The 21,945-nt window shown below is 43.7% G+C and overlaps 1 protein-coding gene across 3 annotated transcripts in view; it reads left to right on the top strand.

Moving 5' to 3' along the window:
- The window catches only part of Ankfn1 (ankyrin repeat and fibronectin type III domain containing 1), a 384,869-nt gene that overhangs the window by 217,624 nt on the left and 145,300 nt on the right, over nucleotides 1–21,945 (top strand). For all 3 annotated transcript variants that reach the window (XM_076936037.1, XM_034506546.2, XM_076936038.1), the window contains exon 3: nucleotides 17,947–18,081. The gene's annotated coding sequence lies outside the window, so the exon portion shown is untranslated. The remainder of the gene's footprint in view (nucleotides 1–17,946; nucleotides 18,082–21,945) is intronic.

A 21,945-nucleotide genomic window follows, 5' to 3' on the forward strand; every position in this document is an offset into this window, starting at 1 on the left:
GGGTGCTGGGAACCTAGGTCCTCTGGAAGAGCAGCCAGTGCTCTTAACTGCTAAGCTATCCATCCCCCAACATAGTGGTTTTTAAACCCACTGTGAGTGTGAGTGCATGCGTTCCATGGCACCCAGGTGGAGGTCAGAGGACAGCATGCAGAAAGTAGTTCTCTCCTTCCACTGTGTCCCAGGGACTGAACTCTGATCGTCAGGCTTGCAGTGCCAAAGCTCTTTTTCCCCCTGGACCACCTCTCTGGAGATGCTGCAGCCCCATGCAGAAGCTTCGGTTAGCATTTCCCAATGATTGGTAGTGTTGAACTTCTTTTCTTTTTTCTCCTTTTCTTTTCTTTCCTTTTTCTTCCTTTCTTCTTATTCCTCTTTCTTCTCTTCCTCTTCCTCCTCCTCTTCCTTCTGTAAATCTGTTGGCAATTTGTAGGTCTTCTTATAAGAAATGCTTATAATTCTAAAAATTGGTTTTCTTGACTTTGCATGGCCTGAGTCTATGGACCCATTATCTGGAGTATCGTATGAAGTGATTTTCTTCCACTTTGTAGATTGTCTCCTCAGACTGCCAATCACTTCAGCCACTGTGCAAAAGAAGTTTTAGCTTACTGTAACGCCATGTTGTTGTTGTTGCCTTGCTTTGGGAGATCAGCTTTAAAGTTCATTGTTAAGTCAATTGCCAGCAGGCTCTCTCTGTGTTTTACGGCAGTCATTTTACAGTGTACATTCTTGTATTTAGAACAGCTATTTAAAGATGATACTTGTCTATTGGTCACAAATCCATTTTCACTCTCCTGCTTGTGGATGTGTATCACAACAAAAGTGACTGAAGAGACACCCCACCTTGTGATGTTGGCCCCACTGCTAAAGATCAGGTGGATGTGAATATGTGGGTTTATTTCTGAGCTATGTATACAGTTCTGTTAACCTATATAGTTTTTTTTTATTTTAGTAACATTGTTTTTATCACTATAGCTTTGACATATGTTCTGAAATCAGATAGTGTGTTATTACCTGCTTTGATCTTCCCTCACAAGATTGATATAGTTACTGTGGTTTTCAGTGACTCTGTATGATTTTGGGAGTTGTTTGTCCTATCTACAAAAATTCCTGAAATGCCAAAGACAGAAATTATAGACTCCTTCCTGTGGCTAGCACACGTATTTCAACAATGTTAAGTCTTGGGCTGAGAAGATGGCCCTGTTCATAAATGCTCTGAGGACCTGAGTTCAATTTCCAAAACCCACATAAAAGTACAAAATGTAGTGGTGTGTGCTTGGAATCCCAGAAACACGGAAGAAGCCCTGCAGCTTTCTGGACAGTCAGCCCAATCCACCTAGCTAGCCCAAAGGCAGTGAGAGGCCTTGTCTCAAAACAATTGTGAACCTACTGAGGAATAACACCCAAAGTTGTGTTCTGGTCTCCCAAACTGCTTCCATAGCTGTAAGAGCACACCTCACATGCGTGCACCCACACCCACATGAGTACCCACACATGCACACAAAAATATTAATTCCTCAAATTCATGATTAGAGGACTTCTTTCTACGTACTTGTGTTGTTCCTTTTTTTTTTTTTCCGAATTTGTTTCTTAGACTTTTACCTTTTGCTGTTGTTTGTAAGTGTGGATAGAGGCAAGGCAACTAGACAGGGGCCCATGAGACAGGAAAGAAAGAGGTTTAATGGAGGGAGTAGTGGGTGATAGAATGCATCTAATATGAACATAGAAGGGGTAGAAGGGAGGACCCTGGGGGAGGGGCAGTGGACGAGCAAGGAGATTGGGAGGAGGAGCAGGGAGGGAGAGTCAGTCAAAATTTTGTATAAAATGACACAAAAATATTTTTTTAATTAAGAAGGAAAAGAATTACTTTTGCTTTTTTTCCTTCTGTCTTTATAAGTATAAATTAAATTTAAAGTTCACTGTATTCAAAAGATAGAAACATTATTTTATATGAGCTTTGAGATGAATCAGTTATTAATGAGAAAAATCATTTTAAAATTATTTTCTTCATAATTAAAGAGACGATGATATAATATGGCAACTTTTTTGAAAATCATTGTGTGTTTGTGTGTGTGTCTACGTGTCCACCCATGCCTGTCTCTGTGTGTAATATGTGATGTCTGTGTTTGCGTGTGGTCATGTGTGTATATGTGTTCAGATGTGCTTATTTGTACATGTTTGTGTGTGTGGTGTATGTGTGGATGGTCATGTATGTGAGTACTGGTGCATCAGTGTCATACTATGTGTGTGGAGGTCCGAGAACAACCTGGAGTATTGGTCCTCACCTCTTCTTACCTTCCTTGAGAGAGGGTTTCTTGTTTGCTGCTATGTACAGGGCTCTGGCTGGCCTCCAAGGTACTGTGAAGTCTTCTGTCTCCATCTTCCATCCCTGCAGGAAGGCTAGGGTTTTAAATGTGCTACTGTTTCTGGCTTTACAGGAGGGATTCTGGCATCCACATTCATGTTTTCACACATGTGCACACATATTTTACCCACTGAGCCATCTCTTCAATCCTATGGCAGGCATTTTTAGGGATAAGCTATGTAGGCTGTATTCAGCTTCTTAAACCTTTCCAGGCTGTAAAGAATGTCAGAGCATACAGGAAGGACATTGTGCACATTCCTACTGAAGACTGAGTTCAGATTCTGTAAGACGGACTCACAAAGAATAAAACCTTTTGGAAAAATTGCTCTGTGAAAATCATCAGTGTAGATTATTAAAGACCTTTATTACTAAGTTATTTATCCAAATATTATTATGACTTATGAAACTCTCTCAACAGCTCCAGTCATACTGTATCAGCAAAAAAAGCCAATTAAAAATTACCCAGAATTAATTACAATATCACATCTCTCAAGAGCTACTGAATAACTTACATTGTTTTTAATTATATAAATTAAAAATAAAGCTGGTAAAGTTAACGTTTTGAGAACGTAAGATATGAATTTTCTAAAAAATTGAGCAAGAACAAATGTTATGATAAATCAGGATCACATTAGTAAAATCTTAATACTTATGACATTAGACTTGTCACTTGGGCACTCAAGAGGCTGAGGGCAGAACTTGGGAGTGCTGGGCCAGTCTGGGCCACATAGTGAGCTTGAAGCCAGACTGTGAGATCCTGTCCAAATAAAATTAACACTAAAGCATATTTTCCATAATTTCCCATCATTACTCTCTTCCACCAACAATTCCCTATCACATTGTAGAAACTAAGTCATATTTTCAAAGATTTTATAGTTAAGCGATTTTTTTCCTACTTTTTGGGCAAGCTCCACAGCTCCATATTTTTAACAATGAGTCCCAAGAAGTGTATGGATAACTCGTCAGTCCCATAGGTTCTAGCGAAGTCCAAGGGCTAATCCTCATTGGCTGGAGACACGTGGCCATTCCTGAGCCAATTACTACAGTGATTGATGTTCTTCCTGACCACAGGTCAAACGCACTCAAGTCCTGTGCAGGCTGTCCTATCTCATTATCCCTGGAACATCTGGAAAAGGCAGCAGCACAGGATGAAATGGATCATGAATCTAGCTGCTCTGTGCCCTCTGTTCTCTCTGAAAGTGTGTTAGCAGGAGGCCCACTCAGTAGTGTGCTAGCAAGCTGCTTGGCGGATTTCGAGACGGATTTGCGTTTACCAGCATCATTCTTCAGCTCACAGTCATGTTTAGTCAACTACTTAGGCAGGAAGTGGCTCTCTTACCAGCTATAGCTTACTGTTTGAGTAGAGGTGGTGGTGGTGATAGTGGTGTGCGTGTGCATGTGTGTGTGTGGTGTGTGTGCATGTGTAAAACCAAAACCTATTTCAAGGTATAGAATGTTTTAGTGGTTGCAGAAATGGCTCAGTGGGTAAAATGATTGTCATGCAAGTCTGAGGTTGAGGTTGTGAGTTCAGATCCCCAGCACCTTAATAAAAAAAAAAAAAAATGGTGGTTGCCACACCCACCTGTGATCCCAGCACTGACAAAGGGATTCCCGGGGAACTTTGGGCAGCCTGTCTAGCCAAACATTGAGCACCAGTTTCTATTTTTGAGAGCCTATCTCAAAAATATAAGGTGAAAAGTGATAGAGGAAGACCCCTAACATTGACCTCTGGCCTCTACACACAAATGCATGTGCATATACTCCTATTTACAAACACCACACACACACACACACACACACACACACACATGCACGAGCACGCGCGCGCACACTCATGCACAAATGTATAGAACAATTCTAGCATCCATAAAAGTCTTCTGCTGTCCAACCAAGTATGGCAGTCCCCCAGCCATTAGGCAGCCGGTGTGTATGTTTTTCCCCCTTAGCTGGGTTTTACTGGTTGCTGACCTTTGTGAGATTCTACAGTGTCCGGCATTTTCTGTCTCATTCAGTCTTTTTGAGAGGCATTCATTTACATCATTGTGTATCTCCATGATTCTTTTTGATTGTTTACAACAGTATATGGTATTAGTTGATACTGTGGACTATTAAATTAATTATAAAACAAATTAACAGTATAATTTGTTTACTTGGTTACTATTCTGTTGATGACATTTGGATATTTCCAGACTGGGTATCAAATAGTTACAGAATTCTAATGTTATCTTTTTTTGTGGGCATTTATTTTTCCATTGGGTTAAAACTCAAAAGCAGAACCGAATCATAGAGTGCATTGTATTTAGCTGTTTAAGAAATAGCCAAGTAATTCTCTGAAGCCTACCCTCTTCCTCTCTCAGTGGTATCTCAACTGTATCTTCCAGTTTCCCACTGGGATTCCTAGGCCCTGATTTTAGCCCTGTGTGGGAATGAACCTTCATTTAGCAGCTTGGGGACGAGACCTCACACTCAGTCCACTTTTGACCATTTGCAAGCCTGTTTTGATTGGCTTGGAGGAGAGGTGTGTGTGTGTGTGTGTGTGTGTGTGTATGTGTCTGTGTGTGTGCCTTGTGTAACTCTGTGTCTATGTGTGTCTCTGTGTGTATGTGTGTGTCTGTGTATGTGTGTGTCTGTGTCTGTGTCTATGTCCCAAGTGTATGTATCTCTGTGTGTGTCTGTGTCTCTGTGTGTCTGTATCTGTGTGTATATGTGTATGTGTGTGTGTGTCTGTGTATATGTGTGTCTGTGTATCTGTGTGTTTGTGCCTATGTCTTATTGTGTCTGTATGTGTGTCTGTGTGTTTGTGACTGTCTCTCTATTTCTATCTGTGTGTGTGTGTCTCTCTTTCTCTGTGTATACACATAAGAATACCACTGCATACACATTGAGGACAGAGACCCTTAAGTCTTTATTCCTTCCTTCCACCTTGTTTGAGACAAGACTGTTTGGTTTTGCTACATGGGGCAGGCAGGCTGGCTGGGACCTCCCAGGGACTCTCCTGTCTCTATATCCTATCTCACCATAGTGTGCTGACATTACAGACAGTCCCTGCTCCATCTCTGGTCCATAGGTTCTGTGGATTTGAACTTATATTATTCTGCTTTTCTGACAAACACTTTCCCCACTGAGCCATCTCTCCAGTGTACTTAATCCTTCTGCAAGGTGATCACTATCAATTCTATCCAAAAAATAAGAACATTGGTCAAGTGTGGTGGCACACACTTTTAGTCCCAGAACTCAGGAGGCAGAAGCAGGTGGCTCTCTGTGACTTTGGGGCCACCTTGGTCTACAAAGGGAGTTTAGGACAGCCAAGGCTATATTACGCAGAGAAACTGTCTCAAACAAAGAACCTTAAACATTGGGTCAAGAGACTTTATAGATTCACAACTAGTGACTAGAAACCAAGAATCTCTTACTCCTCCTGGCTTTAAATGATTCTTTTCTGACAGCCTGCGCCTTCACATGATAAGTCTCCAGCTGAGGCGGCCTTCCTCTGTAGTGTTCCACAGAGTCCTGAACCTCCAGGCCTCTTAACAGTGCAATAGAAGGAACTATAGATTCCTTCTATAATAATAAAAGGAATTATAGATTCAAAGAGAAAAAGATAGGGGTGATTTTAGGCTAACTGAAAGTTATAGTTTTTTGTTCTTTCCTTTTTTTAAATACAGACTTCAAAACTCTCTCTCTCTCTCTCTCTCTCTCTCTCTCTCTCTCTCCCTCTCTCTCTCTCTCAACTCTGGGGTTCTTGCACAAGGTCTAGGGCTGTCAGGTCTGACTCCAAGATTTCTAGCTCTCCGTGCTGCCAACCACAAACCAAGCTCTTCTTGTCCAAGTGAAAATGTGTTTCACTGAGCCACTTGCAGCTCTCTTTGGACTGTTTTGGTTTAATTCAATCACTTAAAATGGCTATGATTCCTCCTGCCCTCGTGCCGTGGTGCAGTGAGCTCCATATTTAGTCAATAAGATGGAAATCCTTCTGGATGCTTGATCCTCTCACTCACGTTATCTGGGGGACACGGTGAACACACATTGGAGGGTTTGTTTTCCTGCTCAGAGAAGGAAATGCTCTCTAGAGATGCAAGGGGTGCATAAAAAGCCCTCAGCTTCCTTGTGGCTGCAGTGAGGGAGCAATCCGAATGGGTGGTTCTGTTCATGTCGTCAGGTAGAACGGGCGCTGAGGACTGAGGTCTAGTAGAGTCTGCAGCTAGGATGTCAGTGCAGGTGGAAGCATCGCTGCCATCATCTCCATCCTCTCTCAGTAAAGCCTTGGCTTTCCTCTCCAGATGGTGAACGCAGTGAAGACCTCCAACCTCTAATTCTATCCACCGTTTTGCTCTCTGGTAAGGAGTATCCTACAGGGATGACAGAGAGGCCACAATGGAATGAGATGGAGTTAAGGCCTTCTTAGACGCATGCTTACAACTTCTCTAACTTTACTTTATACCTTTGCTTTTTTTTCTAATCTCCTCCTCAAGTTCACCGCACCCCTCTCTGCCTCTGTGTGCTTTAAGCCAGATATCCCTGACATTTAAACAGCTTAGAAGAACAGAGAAGTTCTTCCTTGCAGGTTAGAGGGATCCTACTGTGGAACAATGCATTCACTGTGGAGAACTGAGCATACAGGATGGGCTGCCTTTATAATCATGGGTTACACCTAAGGCCAAGCACTCCACTCCTGGGTTTGAATGTGCACATACAACCATCTCCCTAGCTCCTCCTCCTTCAACCTAGCACACCAAATCCCCTCTTTAACACAGGTGTTCTACTTCCGGTGCCAAGTAAAGTAAGGATCAGCTTAGGAGGCATTGTAGTTTGTGAAACAGATGAAACATTCCTTGTGAGGATTAGAAAGCAAGTGATTCAGCAGGAAGTGGGTCACAGCCCAGCTAAGGAGCCCTCGGGCTCTGTAGTGAGTGAGGAAGAGGGCCTGGGAAAGGTAAGGAGGATTTTTTTTTTTTTTTTGAAATGTATTTATTTGTCAGTCCACCTAGGACTGAAGTAGTTTTTCTCTGATTCAGTCTTAGGACCCTAGAATTAATCCAACATAAGCCTGGACTCAAACAACAAATAGAACTATTTCTGGGAGACTGCAAAGTCTACTTTGATTGGCACCAGGGGTTGGGAGAGTAGAAGTAAGCCATCAAAAGGGTTTTCTCTGTGAATTGTCTGGCCATCAAAACTCCCCCACATTCCCTGTGAAGTCACCACCACAGTCCCAAGGGGCTCACCTAGCACCGCTAATGGCTGGGATGCTCCCATGTTCTCAATGCCAGCAACAGGGTTAGCTTATCAAAGACAACATGAAGAGAGACAATGGGGCGCTAATAACATGTTCACAGTCCTCGGTTTATTTACTCTCAAGCAAACATTAATGATCCTGGTATAGATGTTATTTCAAGCATATTTAAGTACCCTCCTGGGGGCAAAAGTGGTCACATATATTGACTCTGAAAGCATCAGAGCACATCGGTACAAGTCAGGAATAGCTAGAGAGAAATAAAAGCATCTGGTCAGAGATGCCCTTCTCGTGGACAATGCCCCATCAGCCTCCTGGTTTCACAGCCTTGTGGACCTTCAGGAAGCATCCCTTGATCCCCTCTCTCAATAGAAAAGAAGGCTGAACAGTGAAAGAAGTAACAAGAGAAGCTTTCAGAAGACTTTGGTCGCTGTCTGGAGATGCTGCAAATCAGCCTGTTGGATTCTTCTGCAGAAGAGCAGCTCTGCTGCCTTCTCCTCTTATGTTCATGGGAGGTGTGACATCTAGCATACTGTTGAAGTTTGTTTGCTTGTTTTGAGTTTAGGGAAAGTTGGGAAGTCTTTTGAGAAGTATTTTCCTGGAGGATTAGAGCCTAAACTACCGAACTGTCATTCTGCATGGTCCCTTTTTCTTTCTTTCTTTTTATCATATTCTTTCCTCTTTTTTTCTTTCTTTCTCCCTTCTTTCCTTCCTTTCTTCCTTTCTTTTTGTCTGGCTTTCTTTCTTAAGATGACAGATTGAAGTAGCAGGAGGGGAGAAACTCCAGCAGGAACTAGAGACTATCAGTAGAGAATGCTCTTGCCTCGTGGTTTCCGGTTTTAGTTGTTGTCTCAGGGACCTAGCCGCCTCATGTTTCTCACCATGGCTGTGGATGAGGCTGGCGTGATCTCTGAATATCCAGCCCATTCAACACCCATTAGACAATCTACAGCTGGGCCGTTGCTGCTGCCAACATCATTGAGCCCATACCATTGAGCTGGGCAAACCATTTACTGAGCATGCTGGCCTATCCTGATATGCCTAATAGATTGGATGCAATTGTGTGAGCTTTTGAAGAAAGATGTCTCCTTTTGTGCTCAGCGTTGTCCTAATATGGCAAACAATGACCAAAGCCAGGGAGAAACAGCAGTGCTGTGTTCGGCTTTTAGTTTGGATCGTGTCTGTAAACCACAAAAAGGAATTGGAATGACAGACACCACAGAGGTCACTGCGTGTCCTTGAAACTACCTTTGTGCCAGCCTCAGCATTTACCCCTCATATGACTGGGACATTGCATAAATGACACAGAATTAGTTAATTATTGGTTCTAGTGGGTGAGGGTGACAAGAGAGGGCCATGGGCAGAAATGCTTCTTGAAATGGAACATCACGTGAAAAATAAAATCAGAACTGTGACCCATGTGTCGTATTCAACAGCCAAGCTGTATTTTTTTCTATAAAAATAGATTAAAAAGTAGAAATTTTGCCTAAGGCATTTCTTGAATTCCACTCATTGAAACATAAATGTACTGAAAATCATCTATCACACACAAGATTGAGGAAGGAGTCAAAAGTTGACAAGGGTTGAGCCCTGCCCTCAGGGAGGTTCCAATCCTGTATGGAAGGTAGACAGATTCTAAGTATTTTTTTTTTTTTATAAAAGAAGCCACATGCTGAGAATGCTAGAGTAGTCACAGACACCTCATCTAGAAAGGGAAAGTCACTTGAGCCATAAAAGAGATATGAACTACTATCCTGTGTGTAGGCAGAACACCTTCCAGAAAACACCAGCCAATCAAAGTTCTTCTAAGTGAGTGTGTTCTCCTGAGACTCTGACTTGAGTCAAGGCCTTGCTTCCATGACAGAGGACTCCACTGGTCACTAAGTGTTTCTTGGTCATCGTAAGACACAATCAGTTCTTAGCATCCCAACTGAAAGTGGAGACGCCAGTGCAGAGATGTGCTAAGAATCTCCCGGCCTTTTTTCTTACCCTTCCCATCTGCCACAGCACCTGTTCTTTTGACTTCAGAACACTAAGCTCTACTTGAGAAGGCTCCTGGTACCACTCAGAAGATAAAACTTGACTCTGGACTAATACTTTATTGGTCTTATTTTAGACATTGACATTTTCCTTATTAAGAAAATGGGGAGCAGGAGGGGGGAGAGAGAGACCTGAAAGAAGGGGAGGAAGTCTGCATAAAATTCAGAGAGGGGTCCTTTTCTTATCCGTGGGAATTTTGACTCTTGTCTTAACCACTTTCACCTGTGTGGGTTGATTTACATACCTGTTGACAATCCTGAGATTTGATGGGTATGTGCATGCATACACATAGGCTTGGAGAAGAAGTTAAAACCAGGCAACCTGTTCATTGTGTTCTTATCTTCACCTAACCCCACCCCACCCAGCCCCATCCCCCACCCCACCTCCAACCCCTGCTTATGAATGATCTGATCCTAGCACATTCACCATTTTATCCATAAATTACTTGAGATTCTGTGCAAAGTTTTTAAAGTAGGCAAAGACACAGAAATTACCTCTGGCTTTGAACTGCCAGTCATAGCGAGTACTCAAAGGGAAAGGGATTCCACACCTTTGTAGGGACCACAGTCCTTTACTGTAACCCCACTAAAGTTCCAGTCTAAAGTGCTGGGGCACGCTTGAGTTTCAATTAGCGCCCAATTTGTCGCACACCCTATTCAGTATGCCCAACGCCAGTACATCACAGAACATAGATGGCCTTGGGGATGGTGTTAGGCAAAGTAACCTGGGCTGACTCCTCTTGGACAGATTTAGGTGAATACTGCCACCTATTGACAGGTGAAATATATGCTTCGGGTTCCCAATCTGCCCTTATCCTTTGCAAGGCTCATCAGAGCCAAACGCATTGCTCAACTTGCCAAAGGATAGTAACGGCCCCGAGTTCACAATTCTTAATACAACTGTGATGCAAAAGGAGTCAGCTTACTCGCAGACTGCATCTGTGATAAGAGGCAAAGGCCTGAGGTAGAAATCCCAGAGCTTTGCAGTGAGAGACCTGGGTTTGAGTCTCAGCTCAGCCCCCAAGTGCACATAACCAAGCTAGTTAATCTCTCTGAGCCTTGGAGTGGCTAATCCTATTTTGTAAAGTGTGAGACTTGGGCACTATTTCTGGGTGGCACACAAAATGCATTAGAGTGACCTTACTTTCCCCCCCCCCCAAGCTGTAAATGGCAACTATTTGTGATATCCTGATTGCCATCAGTGCTGTGGCAAACCTCATTATGTATTGGGGTTCTGGTGAACTCCTCCATGAGGTCAGTTCTCCTTGGGCAATGCTCCTTGTCTACCAGACTATCTTTGACAACCAAAATTAAGACAGTGTGAACATAAATATTGGAATTTTAAGTGTGCCAATTGAGAAAATGAGGATAAATGGGCTTCATTACCAAACGTCTCTGGACTACCCTGGAGGATATATGGGGTTGAGTCGATAAAGAGTTATGATAAAAACTTGGGAGCTGTGTATAAATGGGGCTTTGTGACCTGCTGGGTAAGGTTGTGCTGAGAGCCAGACCTAGGAGGCTCGCATTCCTGCCTCTGCATGGTGTGGGGATCCTGGGCTCCTGCAGACAATAGGGGATTCATAGCTGGAGAATTCTAACGACGACCGAGAGGGTGGCAGGCAGAACAAGAAGACTTTTCAGGAGTTCAGTGACTCTGATTATCACGTCGTCGACGGAGCTGCAGCGCTCTGGGAGGCTGCCGGGAGAGGCGCACAGAGCCGTTCTTGGAAAGCTGTCAGTGAAGGGTTTGTAACCTCCCTAAGAGAATCGCGCTTCTCAAAAGCCCCAGTCTGGAAAAACCTCCCATGACCGGTATAGATCAGCGCTGTGTGGTGGCTGCAGTAAAAAGACCGGGAACCACCTCGGCCTGAATCTTTCTGAATCTTGAGCGTCTGGGTTCCTAAGACTCAGGGACAAATTCCACAAGCGGGTTCCAGCATATTAGGAAGGTGTTGCTTTTATTCTGAAAGGTCATCTGGGGCTTAAAACAAAATCATCAAGAAATAACATGCCATGAACAGTCTGCACATTTTGAAAAGGTCTGTCTGGAACCGAATAACCAGCACCCTCCCTAAAACCCTTCTCTCTCTTTGGGGGATTAGGTAGAGGGGGGAGGGGAAGGGGAAGAGGCAAAGCATGGCATTCATACTGACAACTTCACACATAATAAGCATGTTCGAATCCACCCGAGGTGTTCTCTTTTTTTAATCTTATTTTATTTTTACCCCTCCCCCTTTAGCTGTTTTTGCTAAGTAGCACATTTTATTTTATATTTTGCTCTGGGGATGGACGGGGGGGGGGGGGCAAGGAAAAAAACACAGCCCATTACTAAACAGCTGCATTCGTGTGCTAAGGTTGAGAGATTACAGAAGGGAAGTGGGCTGGGGCAGTCTCTCTGCCGACCACAAGGAAGGCCCTGCTACTTTCTTCTCAGAATTTAATTTTGAGATTCTGATGAAAAGGCACTCCCTAAATTGAAAAGGGCGAACAAGGAGAAAAAGTGAAAAATTATTCAAATGGTCATCAAAGAGTGATCAATTTAAATTTATGTCTTACAAACAAACCGCACGTTACTAGCCCCAGGGGCAGACAGACCTTTAGCAATGATGCATGACTGTTCTGAAACATGGGTAGGATTTTTTTGGTAGGCATGGAGGACATTACTGGCTTGTAACATGGGTAAGCTTGGGCCCAACCTCCCGAGCATTCCAAACTTCTAGATTTTGCATTGCCAAGCAGAAGACAGAATACTAAAAGGAGCCTTTCAGTTTGCCAGGTCCAACTCACTCATTTATTGCTACAAGAGTGAAAACGAAAGCCCAATGATAAGAAATCCCTTGTCAGGGTCACCCAGCCCATGAGGAACAGTCCTGGGGCACAAGCTCAGACTTGCATTCCCAAACCTGAGGTTTTTTCCCCTGGGGCTAAAACAGTACCAGGGAGGAGGGGCAGGCTGTGGCCTTGGATGAGGATGGTCTGTTTCCAGGACAACCATTATCCCTACAAAGGAGGAAAAAACATCAGCAAATGGCCTAGAGTGCTGCTCCAGGCAGCTCCTTGCCACACCTGTAGCCTGAGTTCTCTATCAGACACTGCTCTACAAAGTGCCCGAGATGCATTGTGGTGGTTCCTTGCCCCTGCTCTTTCTCTAGGTGAAGAAATGTGCACAGACTGAATCATGGATGCTCACAGTACCTCCACATGTGTGCCCTGCAATAACCAGCATCTCTGTCATCTGCCAATATGTAGGTACATATAGTACATACTGATCAACAGATTCAGGACAACCCTCATCAAATCCCAGTGACATTTTTGAAGGAGAAGAAAGAGGGGAAGGATAAGAGGAAGGAAGGAAGGAAGGCAGGAGGGAGGGAGGGAAGGAAGAGTAGGAGGAAGAGGAGAAGGGGAAAGAAAAAAAAGAAAAAGAAGAAGGAATCATCTTAAAACTCATACAGATGAAAAGAAACCCCAAAGATAGGAGGAGAAAAGCTGAAGGCATCACAATTCTCAATCTCCAAACATACCACAGAACCATAGTAACCAAAACAGTATGGCAGAGGCCTAAGAACAGACACACACACCAACTAAACTGAATGTGTATCCTAGAAATGAGCCCATGTGGATTAAAACTTTGAAAACCTTTTAGTTTCTTTCTATCAACAAGTCCATTTCTACTCCTCAGAGTGCACCTTGCTCTTGTCTCTTGGTTTACTTGCCACAGACACAGGATTAGCATCTCCCTGCTTCTAGGTTCACCCTACTCCAGTCTAGACCTGAGGGATCTCGCTCAACTACCCTAGTGGGTTTTTTTTTTCGGGTATCCATGTCACTACCAGTAGGAAGTCTAGACTCAACATAGCACCAAGTCCTCCCCAGGTCTGCTTTGTAAGTCAAGTTCGAATGAGTTCATCTGTGACTCTTTCCTTCAGTCCAGTCCCAGGGACCACTCATCCCTGCCACAGTCCACGGGCCTCTGTGCCTTGGACTCCACTCCTTGTCAATATGTAGGAATCTTCATCCCTCCACACCCAATAATAGTACAACCTTCTTTAGCTCCTCCCTACACATCTCAGGAGGAAGTGACCAACTGTCCCCTATGTACACCCTTTGGATCCTGTGAAGGATACTTATGCATCCCTACCTGTACTATGGGCAGTTGCCCCTCTGTCACTAAACACATCTCTTTTGTCTTTAGAAAGATAGCCCCACTGTCCCTCATGCCCTTTCAACCATCCAGCTTCATAAAGGCTTCCCTTTCTTGGAGTTTGCTGAGCAGTTATTATCTGAAAGGCAATAGGCCAAGGGCTGCAGAGACTCTTGAAATAAAATTGTCATCTCTTTCTTCAAAGGACATTTTAATCGAATCAATGAGGCACGATGACAACCTAAGCAAGGAAGAGGACTGTGGGGGTGGAACTGGTTGGAGGGACGTTCTGAGAGTAGAAGGAACGTTCACAGCGTTCCCAATGAGGGCACTGGTGTTAGGACATGGAGGGGGGAGGAAAAGAGAGCAGAAGTCTGCTTTGAGATCCCAAGTCTGTGCCGGTAGTCATTAGTAAACTCCCCTTTCAGTCTGGTTCATCTGAGCCATTCATCCCCCACAAACCAGAGTCATCTTCCTACAAGACTCTGATCGTGAAACTCCCCCATTTGAGCGCCTGCTGTTCGTTTGAATCAAGCATCTGCTAATTGCAGGCTTATGGTAGGAGTTATGGAGAATACCAGTTTGTAGACATGACACAAACCCCAGGAAACATCTGGAGAACAAAAAAGCAAGAACACGCTGTGAAAGTGCTCAGGAGTGGGGGACAGAGTGAGGGTGTGATCTGTATGGGCTGAGAGTAATTGAAAAGAATTAGTCAGAGGAGGCAAGTCTTCAGTGCATATGCTTGGTGAGAAAACATAGGCAGGACATACCAAGAAAACATCAAGATCTTTACATCCCGTGGCCTCCTCCCATTTTTCTTCTGGGGTTTTCGGTTATTGATTCAGTATTCAACAAGTGCATGGTATGCACGTTGACGAAACACTGTGTATTTATTAAATGCCTTCCATGGGTCTGGAGCTCTGCTAGACACTGGAATGCAGCATCGAACAAGAGACCTGGAAGTCATTCAACTTCTACAGTGCAAAGGAGATGAACGATACCCAATAAGTGCAGCAAAAGGTGATGGGGAGAGAGAACATCAGGTGCCAATCTCGAACTACAGAGCAAGCCCCCCCCCCCCTCCAGGCTCAGGAAAACCCAGAGAAGAGGTTTCAGCTGAAACTTCAAGGATGTAGAGGAGTTAACCATTAAAAAGGGGCTGAGCCTCCAGCCAGAACATCGTGTGCAAAGGCCTGGTGTTAAGAAAACATCCGGCATAGCTAAGAAACCAAAACATATTCAAAATGACTGTGAGGCTGACTGCAAGTAGGGAGGGAAGGAGACATTAGGCCAGGGAGATTACGCAAGTTCAGTAAAATAATACTGTTCCTAAGGTGCATCAGGGACCTTATACCTGTGAGTAACATGCAACTGTGTGACACAGTGTATCTACTTTACTAAGGGCAGGAATAAATACAGGTTGAAGAATAGATTAGCAACTAGAGGAGTCCTGAAGGTTCTTTGCCAAGGACTTGGACCACTTGGCCTGACATTGAGTGCAGATTAATCACCTTTTACCCCAAATACTTGGGACTAAAATATGTCTCAGATATCTGGCTTTTGAAACAGTTCTACACATAGAATGAGGCGTCCCAGGCAAGTGTAAATACAAACTCATTTGTTTCTCATGTACCTTACCCATGTAACCTGAAGGTGTTTTAATATAGCGTTTTTAATAGTTTTGTTTCACGGCATGGACGTCTCCACTTGCTGCTGCTATATTTATACGCAAAATGTTTGAGGTTTTAGAGCATTTTGGACTTCTGATTTTTAGATTAGGGATATTCAGCATGCTTCCAGAAGTTATGCTACTATGACAAGAGACATCATGTCATACCCTCTCAGGGGTAAACTGAAGACAGAACCTGTGACACACTCCCCTACCCACCCACAGAGCCACCTACCCAGTAGTCTCTGATCTTGATAGAATTACTCAGAGTCACATTACTCAGACTTACTCTAACAGATGGGATCAAAGTAAATCTGTATTAAAGTCAAAAATCTTCTAGATGTCATGGTAAATCTTCTCGCCTGGAAATCACTTGGTTTAAACTGTAAGAGAACAGCCTGGATCCTGGATGGAAAATAAACAGTTGTCTCGCCCACCTGGACTGGTACAGTCCCAAATTAGATTATTTAGAGCAATGCTCCATAGATACATATAGACAAAGACAGAAAGGGGGGATAGGACCAGCAAGATGGCTCAGTCTCCCAGCTGAGGTGTCTGCCTTCCCCTAAGCCTGAAGGTCTGAGTTCCATCCTCAGGGCTCCTGGAGTGGAACAAGAGAAAGCCAAGTTCTGTGAGTTGTCTTCTAACCTCTGCATGCACTGTAGCATGAACACGCATGCTTGCACACACACACACACACACACACACACACACACGCACGCACGCACGCACTCACACACACACACACACACACACACACACACACACTCAGACACATTTATGCATATACCTCCTCAACTAACCTTTTTAAAAGAGGACAAATGTTCTGGAGATAGTGTGAGCTCTAACCTCTCTAATAAGAGTAGAAAAGTAAGACATCTGTGGAAAACCAAGATGAGCTAGCTCTTCCTTTGGGCTACCAAGTTTTCTGAGTCAGAGTTTTCTTCCACGATAACATCTTGTGTGTCCTGGGATGGCTTCTAACTCCCTACATTAACTTGAACTTCTGATCCTCTTGTCTTCACCTCCCAAGTGCTGGAATTACAGACGTGCACTACCATGCCCAGTTTGGTGGAGGCCTGAGGAGGGAAGTGCAGGTTAGGCAAGCCTTCCACCAACTGAGACACACCCTCAGCCCCCTCTGAGTCACTTTCTTACCTCAAATTCCAGCTCCCAAACCACCTGCCACTTGTCAGAGTGAGCTGGCAGGCGCCAGGATGTCTCCAGAAAGGGGAAGATTTTTCATGAATACAAGATGCCTTGCCCGTTATCTTAGGACATGAACAACCCCAAATTAACACTCTACCTCTCTGCTTATGACCAAGAGACAGTCTCCTGATTCACTGGAGACTCATATTCAAAATTTAGAGGTCGGTTTGTCTCCAGGCGTAAATGACAAAGCAGATGGGGTGTCTAATCAGAGTCTGAAATTATGTCTGAAGTCATTGAAGCATCAGCTAAGCGTTCATTTGATAGACAGAGTACCTGAACAGAGCTTTACAAAGACCCTTAATGCTGTTGCTAGATTAGGACTCTCTCTCTCTCTCTCTCTCTCTCTCTCTCTCTCTCTCTCTCTCTCTCTGTGTGTGTGTGTGTGTGTGTGTGTGTGTGTGTGTGTGTGTGTTGCATCTGAGCTCTTCAGGCAGCAAAGCCCCCCTAACATAACCAACACATGCAAAGGTCGTTGCTCTTTTTATTTCAGAAGGAGACATAAGAGAAGCCTTCTTGTATGGCTTTCTAGGAAATCCAGTTTTTGTGTTGCATTAGTCATGTGAAGCCCAGCGCTGGGGAAGGAGCCAGGTACACCCATATGTGGCTGGCACAGAAACAGCATTGGAATCTTCTTCATGAGGCTAAGCCTCGTGGGATCCTAAGCCCCATGTTTGCTGACTCCTGTTTCACTCCCACTCAAAACCATGCCCAGGCTGAGCAGCCTCGGTTCTCTTAAGGGGCCCCCTCACTCCTACCCTACTTCGGGTAGGAGTGAGGGGATGTGGCTGCCACCTGTGTGCTTCTGAATTCTGGCAGCCGTGGGAGCGCGTCTTTGAAGGGGCTCTTGAGTCTCAGGTGATAATTCTTCCCCTCCACTAATGTGGTTCAGTGCTCGCTGACTGCCTCACTGTCCCTTTGTGAACCTGTGAGTGACAGTTGATTTTAATTCAGTATTGTGTGCCCTGAAGCTTGTTGTTCCTGAGTGCCATTCTGAACGGTCCTTGCAGATACAATAGGCTAAACACACACCGAAGTCATGGCCCCCTTTTACTACACACACACACACACACACACACACACACACACACACACACACACGAGAAATCCAGCCTTCCCCCGCTGCAGTCCTGAGACTATCCCCAGACTCTAAGCCAAGCTGTCTCCCTCTCCCCTCCTCTCCCCGTGCATCGTTCCTGCTTTTATTTAGCTTTAGAAGAAGCTTAGTGATCATGGACTTCGGCTCTTGCCTGGAGTGATCCTGTTCGCATTTTATTCTTTGCACAGAATAGGAAGGAGGTTCGCTTGCTTTGCGCAGAGGCTGAGCTACAGGAGAAAGCAGAGCCAATGTGATTTATTGAATGAAAGCACTGGACACTTACCAGCAACTTGTTCCTCTGCTGCCTCGAAGAGCTTAAGCTGGTAAGTCAAATTTATTGTTTTCTTTCTCCGTGTATCAATGTGGGGCTTTCTCTGGCATTGATGAGTTTTTAAATGTGCTTGTGTTAGTGTGGTTTAAATTATATATATATATATAATTTATATTATATTATATTATATATTATGTGTGTGTGTGTGTGTGTGTGTGTGTGTGTATCTTTCAAAGTTCACTGCAGGTGGTCCACAAGGAAGGTAACTAGGCATGTACCTAGCAGTCTGAGATAGTGCACACGCTGCCCTGTGGAACAGCAAGGATCAGGATGGGGGAGGCTCATTTCTGACAAGTGGGCATTCTCCTTGCAGCAAGCTCAGTCACAGGAAGTGCTTGCATAACTGGCTTCCGTTGGCTATTAAAATAAATGATCATTTTGTGGTAGATGTCCTTTTTCACTCAGGTTCCTAAGTATCTCGCAAAATACCTGTTGGATCAAAATACCTGTTGGATCAGGTAAAGTGGGTCCCACCATGCTGAGGATCCAAACCCAGGCATGCTGCCGCCTTTGGATCTAGCTTGCAGGACAAGCATGTAGAGTGTGAGATCAGAGCTCTGTCCATCTTGGGCCAGCCTGCCCACAAACCACATGAAGGCTGATATCAAGGATCAGATGATAGTGACAATCTCTGTCAGAGTAACAGAGTGGGCGTGCCTTTGAGGTCTTGCTTGACTCTCTGTCTTCTCTTTATTTCACTAAGATATCTGATTGACAGGGCTGCTTCAAAGTGGGGCACTGTGTTTGTTTGCCTGTGTTGGTTATTGGTATGTCCACGGCCACAAGGAGTACCACTGATATTTAAAGATGAGTCAGCTGCCCCACTGGCTTCTGAAAAAAACCCATATCTACTTACCTTCCCTATTTCCTAAACAAGATATGAGATGACCTCTGTAGGGTTGGGAAAGGGGGACAGAGAAAGCTATTGCTTTTCCTACCATCTTTAGCTGGTCCCCTTAGTCTAGTTTGCCTGGCTACCCCAAGGCTTTATGGCAGGCTCAATCCATCTCTGGTGAGTTCAGAGTCCATATAAATGTCATAGAGTTTAATGTCTCTGGTGCACTCCCTCTGCTGTAGATCCCTGGCCACTCAGATGAAGTTGTGGCCTCGGGTGCTGACAAAGATGGATGATGTTAGAACAGAGAACAGCAGGATTCTTCAAATAAAAACCAAAGTCAGGAAATCCGAAAGATGGGTGAGGCCCCTCCTAGTTGAAAGGATCCCCAAGCCACTACTCCATCACAGAGAAAAGTCTTTCTTCCGAGGGACTGTCACTGTTTCACAAATGACGGCATAAAGATATCAAAAGAGACAGGGTTGCCTAATGGTTAGACAATTGGTAAGATGGCAGGATAGGAGAGTGTGTTTACTAATTCCTACAGTCTGGATGATTCCCTTGGACTCTCTAGATCTCTGTTTAACTATTTCCTCCATTCCTGGCTGTTTTGAAGTAGACATGCTAAGCTTGGTTATCATAGCCACAAGACAGTGTTTTCAGTTCTGTCCACAGTGCCCTTGTTCATACACTCAAACCATCAGAGACCCATAGGGCACGCACATGAGGAGCAGGGGATCTGTGTCTTTTCCCTCCTCAGAAGAATACAGAGGACTTGGTAAGAAGCAAGGCTGCATTTAGTGGAAGAGAGAACAGAGCCAAAAAGTTAAACTTGAAGAAACTCAAATTTAAATAAATAGGACATCTCTTCAAGATTTTTTTTTCAATTAGTAGTAACTGATTTTCTATATGCATGATTCCAAAATCTAAAGTCTTAAGTTTTTTTGAAAGAAATATACAGGTGTTTTATGGTGGGAGGAGAGCAGGTGTGCATAGAATCCATATAGAGAACTTGCAACTTTCAGCTGTTTGAATACACAATGTTACCATCTATAAATGTACTATAGTGTAAGGAGTTCTAAAAGGATATTATGGCCCCCATTAAACTGTCTCACCCCAATAAATTGTTAATACCTCTAGTACTAAGGTAAGTAAAGTTATTTCCTTGGAGACTGTTCATTGCTAGGTATTTTTGTCTTTTAGAAAGTATGTTCACAGAAGGAGTATTAACCACTGATCCCTTCCATATGTGAATATATTATTTTAACCTCAAGATTACCCAATTGATGAATGATTATCATATCAATTATTCTGATTTCTACTGACCTCACTCCAACCTTCATGAACTGCCTTTATGGTTACCTCACTCTTAATTATAAAAGCAAGTAATGCTTCTGTCATGTGCTTACCTTCTTGCTATGGAATCCTTGAAGATACCCTCTAGATCAATGGTTTTCCATCTTCCTAATGCTGTGACCCTTTAATACAGTTCCTCATGTCCCCACAACCATAAAATTATTTCATTGTTACTCCACAACTGTAATTTTGCTGCTGTTATGAATCATACATCTGATATTCAGAATACCAGATATTTTACTCCTGCTAAAGAGGTCATGACCCACAGGTTGAGAACCACTGATCTAGATTCTCTATAAAGATTTCAGGGTCACTTGGAGAAGAACAGATTATCTTTCCCTCTGTGAAATCCACATTTTGGCACAGGTGGAGAATTAATATTTAATAGGAACACACTTTGTGTTTGTCAGGACATTCTAAAGATGAATGTTAGAGATGGTTGGGAAACACTGCAAATGTACTTTGTGTTATAGAAATCTTAGGCTAAGTATATTTTCACACACACACACACACACAAAAGATCATCAAAAAATATCCCAGTGTTCTCTCTTAGATTTCTTCCTTTTTCTTTCTCTCTCTCTCTTTTTTGTCTTTAAATTTAGTCCTTATTATTTTCATGTCTTTATATGTGGCCCACTAATTTTAATTAGGGTTGCCTGGAAATGCACAGGCAGGGGTTGCATTTAATTGAGCTACAATTTACCTGTGTTTATACCACTGAGAAACATGACTCCACTTCCATAAGCAACCATTAGCCATTATGATACTTCAGATATGGGGTTGGGGGAGACTTAGGAGACCCTCCCCTATCCATGATGGAGTGTCAGTGGACCCTGTCTCAGGCGAGTAGCCACTGCTCCTATGAGTTCATACAGACAACATCGTGTCATGAAGAGCTGACAGTGTCTCATACCACCCCCGTCTCATCATCCAGATCTTACATTCTACCCTCCATTTATTACGTATCCTGAGCCTTGGAGAAAGCAAATATCCTGTTTGGGGTGGACTCACTTAGTCTCAGCCCCTTCCTCAGTCATAAAGATCCTCCATGTTAATCACCACCCACTTCAAGCTGAAGCTTTCCTGACCAAGGCTGAGAGCTGCACTAGTCTCTGAGGATATACAGGAAATAGCAGGCTGTTGACACCATGCCCACATAGCAAAGTAACAGCAATAGGTTCCCCACTATGGTTTGGGACCTCCACGGCCATGGGCTCTTGAACAGATTTACAGCACTGGGCATGCATTCTTCTTTTGTAGTGGCTTTAAAAATCCAACCAGAAGGCAGTTGGTGACCCCTACAGTCATGAGCTCTTCGTCTTTTTTCAAGAGATTCATACAGGGATCTAACATCCCCACATCCCCTCCTTTGCAAATAACCTTCTAGCTATCTAATAATGCAAATCTCAATATTTAAAGAATGTGTGCTTTTACTTTCAATTGGCGTGTACTAATTGTACACATGTATCGATTGCACTGTGAAACTCAAGTGTGCATGTTTAATGTGAATGATCAGATTGGTGTAACTTATACAGCCATCACTTAAGTGTGTCTGGTGTTTCCTGCTACATAGCTTAAGGCATTTGTTCCTTATCATATGTAGAAGATCCTGGATGTCTCACCCCTGCTACCACTCCAGGCTTCTTTCCTAAGGTCCGTATACAT

This window comes from Arvicanthis niloticus, chromosome 6 (assembly GCF_011762505.2).
Source record: "Arvicanthis niloticus isolate mArvNil1 chromosome 6, mArvNil1.pat.X, whole genome shotgun sequence".
Classification (NCBI taxonomy): Eukaryota; Metazoa; Chordata; class Mammalia; order Rodentia; family Muridae; genus Arvicanthis; species Arvicanthis niloticus.